This window comes from Acyrthosiphon pisum, chromosome A2 (assembly GCF_005508785.2).
Source record: "Acyrthosiphon pisum isolate AL4f chromosome A2, pea_aphid_22Mar2018_4r6ur, whole genome shotgun sequence".
In the NCBI taxonomy this organism is placed as follows: Eukaryota; Metazoa; Arthropoda; class Insecta; order Hemiptera; family Aphididae; genus Acyrthosiphon; species Acyrthosiphon pisum.
The window spans coordinates 26,837,595-26,850,037 of NC_042495.1; the positions used below are offsets into that span (position 1 = coordinate 26,837,595).

General features: G+C 27.9%; 1 pseudogene; it reads left to right on the plus strand.

The window, feature by feature from the left end:
- The first annotated feature begins 531 nt into the window (after positions 1-531).
- LOC100166759 lies at positions 532-11,641 on the plus strand (annotated as a pseudogene).
- Positions 11,642-12,443: the final 802 nt, after the last annotated feature.

Here is a 12,443-nt window from a genome sequence, read left to right on the forward strand (position 1 = left end):
CGCGGAAACAGGGTAGGTATACTTACACTTTATCACACATTACCCTTTAAACATGTTTTAATTCAGTATTTTTTATATTTTATACACTCAATGACATTATCAAATTGATGCACATGGATAAACTTTAATTCACCAAACGATATAAATCCCTTTAATAAAAGGAATAATTATATATACAAATGTAATTACGAAGAAATCTCAAATATAAACTATACACATCAATGATAATAATAAAAAAAACAATTCAGCAGATTGTTAATTATTACTATTTAATAATCATTGGCAAATTGGGCACAAAAAGGATTTTGGATTGAGACTTTTTTCCGTGCTGTTAGTACCATTTATTTAAATATACGAATAATTTTATAACCACCGGAACAAGTGAATCACATTTTTCCGGTTCAATATATTTATTTTATTATTTCCGGAAATTTTTAGAAGTTACAGATCAAGGATGTTTATCTTTCTAGACACATCAATTTATTTTAGTCCAAATGTCTTTTACCTATTTATTCTTGTTGTTTAAAACATATGAAACACTCTATCATTGTTAAAACCATAGGTAAAATGTTAATCATAACAATCAGACTTATTTTAATATTCTCAAAATCTCAATACGATAACTTTTTTAGGCCAAAATTGCATCTGGTAAATTAAGAATTAGCATAATATATTAATATGTATACATAATATTGTCATATTCCTTGGAAAGGTGTTTAAATTGTATTTTTTTTTTATATTTTATACACTCAATGACATTATTAAATTTGATACACATGGATATATTTTAATTCACCAAACGATATTCTACCTGTAATAATAAGAATAATTCTATATACAAATGTAATTACGAAGAAATTTCAAATATAAAATATATACATCAATGATAATAATAAAATTAATTATTATGTTTAAGGAATCAGGCAGATTATTATTTATAACTAATCAATAATTATTGGAAAGTTTGGCATAAAATGTTTTTGGATACAGACGATGATAAAAATAAAATAAGTACCGTCTTTTTGAGTATAATTTTGCAAAGATCTTGACAACTATAGAGTGTTTCAGACGTTTTCAACAGTAATGAAAAATAACTAACATGAGTTATAAAATATATTGATCTGTAGCCTCTAAATATTGTCATAAATGTTTATGTATAAATATAAATTTAACAGGAATAATGTGATTAAGTTAAATTAATAAAAACAATTATTATATCTAATTTATAAATCAGGGTTTGCCCAATCTTAACTTGGTTAAAATTAAATATTGATATATTTAGTGCGATTAACATGCATGAACTGTAACCTCAACAAGTGTATGAAAATCTATATAAAATTGTATTTAAAAAGATAACAATGAATGTCCGGAAATGATACATTTTCAAATGTTAAATTGTAAAAAATTAGTTACATAATAATATGATTCAATTAAATCACAATCAACTTTCTATACATTTTGTTCCCTTTATTTAAACATGTATATTTATAGATTCCGGGACTATTTAATCACAGTTTTGCAGTTGAATATATTTATATAAATATCTTCAGTTATATTTAGAGTTACAGCTCAAACATGTCAATACATCTCAGTGGTGTAGTCAGCACCCCCCCCCCCCTGAAATGTTAAGAAAATTTAAAAATTATTTTAAGACTATGTGATTTTATATACTTCCCTGTCTATCTTCTATCTATATCTATATATATAAAAATGAATTATGTGGGTGTGTGTGTCCATATTACCATGGCAACCCTTCATATATTATTTTGAGATTTCCGTCCATTCGTGCCTCCATATTACCATGGCAAAAAATTATATATTATTTAGAGATTTCCGTCGGTGTGTGTGTCAATATTACCATGTCAACCAGTTTTATATTATTTGGAGATTTCCTTCTATGTGTGTCTCCATATTACCATGGGCACCAATTATAAATTGTTTTGAAATTTCCGATGGAATGTTTTGTATATAAAGAAGATAGACTAACTTAAATAGGGAGAGGACCAACCCCGAGATTAGCTCAAACAAGGATTTTGATATTTCCTTTGGACATTTTTGTTTATAAATGGTTGCCATGGGTTTCGAAACTATTATAATAATAATTATTGGGTGCCGGGAAACGAAGTGCACGGGATCAGCTAGTTTTCTATATAATTGTGTATTTGCAGGTAATATGTAATAAGGAGAACCACTTAAACTAGTTAATGTTACACTCTGTGATTTTATAAGCTTCCCTGTCTATCTTCTATCTATATTTTCTATATAATTGTGTATGTGCCACAGTAAAAATCTTATAAGAATTTGTTTAATGTACAATTTATAGATTAATTGTAGGCTAAATATCTAGAATGGTGGGTATGCTGACGGAAGACTGTAACCTATTTTTATTTTATTTTCATATGTACTGTATTTATGTTTGTTTTATTTCTGCCTCCTCAGCATGTTTTACCGTATGATAAAATGGAATAAAATAATGCCATATATACTCGTGTTAAAACTCGTGTTATTTAGAACATGAATTTTTTAAAATAGAGAACTTAAACATATCTCATATTGTTTTTAACATTCTGTATGTTTGTTTTTGATAATTTTAGATACAAATCTATCATTATTCCTAAATATTTAAATGATAATACCATAAATACCATAGTAAACAGTTTTAGCTGGTTGAATTAGTATGTGTTACTATTTGATGTAATATCTCGTGGACGTTAGTGAGTTAGTGGGTTAGTAAGTGTAGTGATAATTTGAATGTTTTCAAGTAACAGGTAAGTATATGTTATTCTCCCCTCCACTTCATGCAGTAGCCGACTATGCTGTACGTTCACATTTTTTGCATTTTTTTTTCACATTTTATCTATCAGGTTTAGTTTATAATACGTTCACAAAGTAAAAATGCTGTCAGGTCAAAGTATATCCTTCATCGGTTATATTATATCAAATTTAAAAATAATAATTACGTTTGTATTTTGAAAGGTTTTTTAATTATTAAAAAGAAAAGAACTATAAAATAACTTTAATTCGTTATGGGTCTACCGGTAACTGTGTCAAAAACGGTGTTTGACATACGCCCATTTGGCAAGAAGAGTGTTACAGTCAGACTATTAATCACCAAACAAATTTCAATTATTGTGTTATAAGAATGTGAGTTAACGAAAAAAAATTATTACATTAAATTTAGAGCAATGGTGTACGCTCACGTCTAAATCTAATTACATTTCAATTACTAAAAACTTACATACCAGGTGTAGACGTGTAAGAATATCTGAGAACTTCACATATTCAATTAATGTGAAGCAGAGTTCAATAACCTTATTCACACCTATATTACACTCTCACATATAGATTTCTGCAGATTTAAAAAACTTCAGCATTGTGTGGACCTTTATATCGCAGAAAAATAGAAACGTCTTCACAGTTTTCAAGCATTATTCGATGAAGCTTACGAACTGATTAAAAACGATGTCCGAGGTTTGCCATCAGTTTTCAAAGGAACGAATTCACAAACCAGTATATACAAAAATACGATTTGAATTATTATTCTCATCTACAAAACGATGACACTTTTTTTTTGTATGAAATATTACAATTTTATTTTAACGTAATGTCTGACGTGATTTTACAGGACTTAATAGTATGATATAATACAAATTCATTTATATTTATATATTGTTTATTTATTAAATGAAAATTATTTTTATATTACACTCATCATGCGGCTAATTTACGTCTTATCGTTTGACGTTCAGGGTCTTTCAAAATCACTTCGAAAATGACCTGCATGGTCTCGTTCAAACTGAAGTTTAAATCCTGGTTTTTGACTTATCTGACGTTGTCACCTTGACGGATGCCTCAGAGTGACGCCACCTTCAACATAAATTAATTATTCAATCAAGCAGAACCAGATGATTTTTTTTTCATTTAGCAATAGTTTTTTAAGTTAAAAGTAAACCAAAGTCTAGTATTTACCTCTCTTTTGTAGGAACATTGTTTATGTTCTTACATTTGTAGTGAGTTATTGTCCAGTAGTTGGTAGGTTTATCATCCGGATTAAACTGGCTTTTAATGGTGGCCAAACCATCTCCCTGCCAGAAAGTGACTGAAATGAAGATTTCTTCGTCAAAATCTTCTGACCGAAATTTTTCGTCTAATATTTCTCTGTACGATGAACTCTAAAAAAAATAAATAAATTCATACTATAATTCATAACCTTAGAATATTAGATAAGAGATGATAAATTATTATTTGTCTTACTGTGTTTACTTGTTTAATCTTTTTATTGTCTATTATAAATGTATAAGTCTATTGTTTATTCAAATTCGTTCTATAAAACATAAACTTATATTACTTAATAACTTATTACTATACTACTTAATTACTATATTACTTAATAACTTATATTAAATATGATATATTGATATATTGTTTTTTTCATAAATGTATGAGTGGTTTACAACCGATCCCCAAAACAATATTGACAGTCAACAATATTGTACAGTCACACTCTAATTGTTATTTAATAAATATTATGTTTAAAATAAATACATACGTGTGATGTTACAATCAACCACGAATTATAACCATAGCGTTGAGCAGCTTTACGACTGGCCTCCAATTTGCTTTGGTTATTAAAGTAATTCATTTACTAACCTCTGATCCTGAACCGGTGATTGAAGTTCTATACGACATCTTGAAACTGAATTTTGAATTAATGAATAAGTTCCAGTTGCTGGATGTTGACTGTGATATTGCTGTCGATACGCTAGCCTTATATTATGCTGTAATGTTTCCACTACTATATGTATACTCGGCGTGGAATAAGAACATGACCAGTCGCGCATTCAAAACAACTTCCTCCACCGCACCGCCCACCATAATGGCAGTTACCGGCTTTGTCTATGGAGCGCCTCATGTGTCAACAGAGACGTGCACGTGTTTATAAAACACACAGTGTATGCGGTTCACATTTTGAACAGTGCTGTATAACTGTGAACAGATTTTTGGGGAACCAATGAGAAATCGGCTGCGCGTAACGGACGCTAATCGGTCCGCCGCCTGGTCATGTTCTTATTCCGCGCCGAGTATAGTAACTTCGAAATGTGGAATATCCATAGCAATGTTCATTAAACCAGCCAACGCCCTTAATTTGACCTCTTATTAATATTAGTTTTATTCCGCCAACGGCCTTAATATGACCTCCTATTAATACTAGTTGTTATTCGGACAACGCCCAAAATAATACATTATATATTATAATTACAATTACTGCAAAATACTTAGTTGTTTTTTAATTATTATTACATTAGCAGGTCACACGGATTCTTTCAATAGTTGCCACTAGTTGTCCCATAATATCGTCATATACCGCGGAAACAGGATAGATGTACTTACACTTTATCACACATTACCCTTTAAAAGTGTTTTAATTCTGTATTTTTTATATTTTATACACTCAATGACATTATCAAATTGATGCACATATGTTTGTCATGATATATTTTAATTTACCAAACGATATTCTCCCTGTAATAAAAGGAATAATTTTATATACAAATGTAATTACGAATAAATCTCAAATATAAAATATATACATCAATGATAATAATAAAAAAAAAAATATTATGTTTAATGAATCAAGCAGATTATTTATTATTATTTAAAACTAAAATTCTGAAAATACTCGAATACGCTATATATTATGATATGACGTACATTACAATAAAATTATTCTAAAGCACGTTCGTTATCTGCTTAAGGGCCATTATACATGTTTCAGGATTTTTGACACTATATTCTTCCCATAATATTGTCATAAACCATTTGTATTGTTAAATTAATAAAAACAAATATTACATCTATTTTATATATCAGGAGATTCCAAACCTTGACTTGGTTAAAATTGAATATTGATATACTGTGTGTGATTAAAATGCATTAACTGTAACCTCCAAAAGTGTATGAAAATCTATATAAAACTGTTTTGAAAAAGGTAACAAAGAATGTCCGGAAATGAGACATTTAAAATTTTTAACTGAATCGTAAAAAATGAGTTACATATAATAATATGATACATTTTCCTCAGATTAAATCGTCACGAACAACAAATGAAAAATTATTTCTATATTTTACATTATTTTGTATGTATTATGAATGGTAGTCTGATACCTCAGCCTCCCCCGAGTTACCTTAAGCCTTCTTAACCATCAATAATTTTTCGCATGAAACCAATTAATTTGTCAATTAACACTTTTAACGCTGGTGACGAGGTTTACGTGCCAATTTCATATATATTTCAATGCTATCTAATTATTGTAGCATTTATTTTTAATATCTCAAATTTAAGGTGGCTATAAAAAACCACTACTGAAAGTATAGAAAGTATGTGAACAGCGGCAGTGAGAAGTTCTATGGTCAGTGTGTTGATTTAGCTACACATATAACATTTTGATGGGTATGTGAGTGGTTGGATTTGGATGGTTAATGATTATTGACTATCCAATGACACACTTTAATAAAGTGTAACATAACTAAAATTAAAATGTTTTACCAACTATTTATTGAGTAGGTAGTTGTATAATAAATAATTAAGAATCACTGAACATAAAGTTGCACATTTTTAAAAAATATATTTTTCGTTAATTTTTGTTATTTTTATCGTTAAAAAATTGTGGGTACCTATCTATAGAAATAAATTATAAAATATAAAATGGAAGTATAGATAACCGCTCAGACTCTGGTGTACAGTGCATTGTATTACGATATTTTAAGTTTTAAGAGTAGAAGTAAATGGCATAATAGTATTAAATTAGTACTGTTATCAGAAAATATATATAAATAAAATAAAAATTACCAATTTTTTTGTTGTTGAGATTTTCGTAATTTTGAGTAGGTATTAAAATTAAGAGTATAACTAAATAAAAGAGTAACGTGGCTGAATAATATTCTGACGATAAATATTAAGAATCATGTACAGGATAAGTTGGACATTGTACAAATACAAGCGTAGTTATATAAAGAGTAGTGTAGGACAACTATATTATTGTAAGTGAACATAAGCAGTGTTTCGATAAATAAAGGTATAAAGGTTAAAATATTTTCTAAAATATAAACTACCTACTTGGCCAAAGAATATAACTAACATATTTCCTAATTATTTTCAAAACTTTTTAAAATATTTTAACAGCTAGTGATATTATTTTCCTGAAAATATTTTTACCATGAATTGGAAAAAATATTTTTATTCTGTGTGGGGTTCAAACTGGATACATAGCTGTAAACTAATCCGTGGATAGACAGCGACAACAGGCCTCCCTTATTCAGCACTGGTTGAGGGACCGATGGCATTTATGGAGTTGAAATATTCTATAGCCAAACGACGGAATGGGTGAAGAATATAATTTCGGAGGACTATAATACCAGACATGTGTGTGAGGTGGATTAATTAAAAGATATAGTAATATATATGTGTAAAAAAAAAGCGTAAGATTACATGTAAATAGGTAAAAATAAAGAGAAAAGGTCCCCTTACTTTTATTATAAAAATTAACGATGTTAGTAATAAACTGGCTGAAATTTTACTATGACATGAATACAAAAATAAACCACCTCTTTGACATTTTCAAAATATTAGGTAGATATTTAATTTTCATTATATACAACACGATCGTCGAAAACTGATGAATCAAATGTAAGGTAATAAACCAACCTCAATAATATTTTCATAAATTGTAAAAAATTGTCAAATAAAATATTATTTATATTATTTATATATATTTATATTATTCACCCCCCACCACGTTACAGTATACGATAATTATGTGTCAAGTCTACCCATGAAAAAAAAAAAGTGGACAAGTGGGTGTCACTCTGCTATACAGTAGGTCACTGTTATAATGGATAGTTTTAAATTAATTCAATTCAAATATATAATATCATTGTATACGAAAAACGATTCTGAGTGAAGCCTATGATATACATAATAATATATGTATTACTAGGTAAGTATATATTTGATGATATTATTGTGAATAAAGTAATTTATTTACTATATTTACTATATTTAGTTCTAGGCTAGGAATAGTTTTTCTTGTACAGTGATATCTTATCATTCGTTTCAAATTTAACACTATCCAATATACAGTCACCCACTTGTAACCTACGGTACAGCAGAGCGACATCCACTTACCCACATTTTATGATTTTAAAAATACAAACTAATAGGTAAACTTAAATTGTACTTTCATAGTCTACAATAAGTTTTCATAAATAATATTAAGCAATAAGTAACGGCAGTTGCGCGGCAAATGATAACAAAAAAATGCTTGTGTTATTACTAGAAGAAAATGCAGCAAAAACTTTTTAAAATGTTATTCATTAACTTAACTTAACTAAGTTAAAAATTATCATTAACTTGTGTAGGCTTGAATTACAGTGGTAACCAGAGATAAAAGCCGCGTAGCGCTACAATATGATGAAAAATAATAAGAATCTTATTGTTATAGAACCTAAACATTTTACAAGTTACAAAGCAAGTCCCAGCATGCAAGAGTCTATGAATAGAGCCATGGTTTGGCCACCCATGATATACAATATAGGTAATTTTGGTTTTTTATTCCTTTTACAATTATTTTATTTGTAAAAATTGTATCACACGATCTCTTTTTGTGCCGTTAGTACCATTTATAATTACCGGAACAACTGAATCACATTTTTCCGGTTCAATATATTTATATAATTATTTTCAGAAATATTTAGGTATTACAGATCAAGGATGTCAATATTTTTAAATACATAAATTTATTTTAGAATGCATGTATGTTAGTTACCTATTTATTCTTGTTGTTGAAAACGTATGAAACACTATAATTGTAGAAATCATAGGAAAAATGTTAATCATAACGTTCGGACTTATTTTATTTTTCTCATCGTCTCAATCCGAAAAACTTTTTAGGCCAAACTTGCCTCTGGTAAATTAATAATCAGCTTGATTTATTAAACATTTTATGTTTATTCCATTATTAATTCTAATGTGTCAAATTTGTATTTGTAATTTCTTTGTAATGAAATTTGTATATATTATATTTATTCCACTCATTACAGGGTGAATATCACCTGGACTTTTATAAAGTATATCCGTGTGAAACAACAAAAAATCATCCGATTCAATTTAATTGGTATTTTAGTAAAAAGACATCAAGTATAACGGAGTTAAAAGACAATACAACACTTTTGATACCTTTCGATGATACTCTTACAGTAAGTACATATTATACGTATAATGATTAATTTGAGAGTTGTATAATACACAGAAACTTTTGTATTGTGATATCTCGTAGGTAAAAAAATGTATATTGATAAATGTATTAAATAGATCCTCCAATATATTATAGAATAAGTCCCGGTTCATAAGCAACGAATGGCCGAAAATATCGAAATGATTAATTTTAATTTTTCTGTCAAAGTTCATTTTAATTATAAAATGGAAGTTTCACTGTAGTGCTATACCTAATAGTACTTCGTATGTACCTACCATAATTACAAAAACCTAGCTACTCCCTTGGTTAGACCATACGGAGACAATAGGACCGCACATTATGGTTTCAATAACATTTTCTTTAATGACGCACACAACTATTTTGTATCTGTTATTAACTGGAAATAGTTACCTGGTTGTAATAATATTTTTTTTATTTGTTTTCCTCGTTACTTATACATTATAATATCAATCATAATCATGATTATATTTATCACGAAATAAGTGATTGCATCACGAAATTGCATCGTGGGGCTTAACTGGCGGATGGGTGCCAAATGCATATATTCTCAATACATAAAAGGCATGCAGTACTGTAAAACATCTCTTTGGTAATGCATTTCCTAATTATTTAGAGGGTTTCAACATTCCAACTAACAAATGTCCATTTCCAGTGGTAATGTATACAACGATTAAAAACAGTTTTATAATTTATAATTTTTTATTTGTTTATTTTATTTCACTATAATTCAATTATAATACAATAATAACAATAATATTAGAGCTTTTACGTTACTATACTGAGCTATTCTATAGATAAATATACAGTAGTAATAATATAATAATTTTTATTAATTTATACAATATTAACACCAATGTTTCCTTAAATATTTACATTTATAAATGAGCAATTTGATTGATTCACAATATATTCTAATCAAGGTCATTAACTATTTTTTCTTTTATATGATTTTATTTATCATATTATTGTGTATGTGCCATAGTAAACATCTTATTAGAATTTGTTTAATGTACAGTTTGTAGATAGATTGTATGTTTGTATGGCTAAATAACTAGAATGGTGGGTACGCCAACAGAAGACAGTAAGCTATTTTTAATAAATTTTTTTGGTAATAGCACTGTATTTATGTTTGTTTTATTTCTGACTCCCCAGCATGTTTTACAGTATGCTAAAATGTGAATAAAATAATGCAACATAAACTAGTATTAAAACTATTTTATTTAGAAAACAATTTTTTTTAAATATAGTAGTTAAACTTGTTACAGAATGTTGTCAACATTCTGTATATTTGTATTTGACAATTACAGACCAAAAACTATCGTTATTCCTAAATATTTAAATAATAATATCATAGTAGGTATATAATATAAATATAATAAATATAAAATTAAATATATAATTTATATAATATAAATTCAGAATAATATAGGGCCTAGTGAATTACCTTGTGTGTCTCCATAATCGTTGACATAACAATAATAGCTACTATAATGTAAACCTTGTGTATGATAGAAGGGTCTATACAATCTGAGTTAATTCCTATCGAATATAAATCTTATGGTTGTGGAAGAAACTGTTAAGTCTATACCAATGGTATTTAGATTTAAAATTGATTTTTGTGTTATTGTGATTACCAAAGACCCAGATATGAGTCTGATTTTATAATATAAGTGTAACATAGTATTGACAAACATATAATCAGTAAAATATTATTTTTTTGTTTGTTTACAATACCAACTAAATTATCTGCAATTAAACTTGATTAAATATAATAATAAATTATGAAATTAACAATGTGAGCACTTTTCTATCAAAGTATTAGGTGAGCTTGAGTACAATAAAATTATAACAATTTTCTGTACAATCTATTTTAATTAAGATTCTAACTTTTTTCTTTGATTAAATTTGTATTCTGTTACGTAAAATACTTTATTATATATAAATTCGTATAGACTAAAATTTTTATAAATGTTTGAGTAAATGGGAAAAGAAAAATCCAAATGTAGCAATTATAGCAGCCATTTGAGTACAGTTATATAGGCCATCATTAAAAAAAAAAATACTACATTGACAAGGCTTTCTAACATAATCAAACATCCAAATATTGACCATGACACTTGTTACAATTTTTCCAGTCACCACGACCTACTTATGCATTTGTAACAATTTTGTTTTCTAAATGTTTGCAGGGCACATATATTACGTCAGGGATCGATAAGAAGAAACTTGAAGATATGAACTTTCCCAAAATATATTTTTATGGAAAATATAAAGCTGTGCTTCGCTATAAAAATTTGAAAAATGAAGTAGTTGGCTGCGTTGTTTATGAGTTTAATGTTATGCGACCTTGGGAAACACCAATTTGATTACACTATAAGAAATAATAATATAATATGTTATTGACTTGTAATGAAGACAATATAATAAATATTTTTAACAGTCCCAACAGTAACTGATGTAACTGATTTAATTCGCATTCTAAGGAGGGGGGGCAGTATCCTTGTTGTCCATAAATTGAACTTAATGATATTAAGTAATTTTAACAATTAATTAATTTATATATTATGATTGTTATTGTTGACGACCTAGTGCGCTGAAAACACTCGAATACACTATGTATTATGATATGACGTACTTAACAATTCTAAAGCGCGTCCGTCAACTGCTCAAGGACCATGTGTCATATATATATGTCATGATTTTTGACACTAGTTGTCCCATAATATTGTCATATACCGTGTGCCTGTGGAAACAGAGTAGGTATACTTGCACTATATCACACATTACCTTTTAAACGTGTTTTAATTCTGTATTTTATTATATTTTATACACTCAAAGACATTATCAAATTGATACACATGGATAAACTTTAATTCACCAAACGATATTCTACCTGTAATAAGAAGAATAATTATATATACAAATGTAACTACGAAGAAATCTCAAATATAAACTATACACATCTGTAATATATAATATTTAAACTTAAAATAAATCACAATACAATTAGTGGCGACGGTCCATTTGCATTGTTGGGCTATTCAATACGATTTACCCATAAATATATAATATATACGCATTCCCTACATACACACGCGACACGTGCGACACATAAACAACATAATTCAACACCTCTCCGTTCAGACATTTAGGAAAAACAACACAATC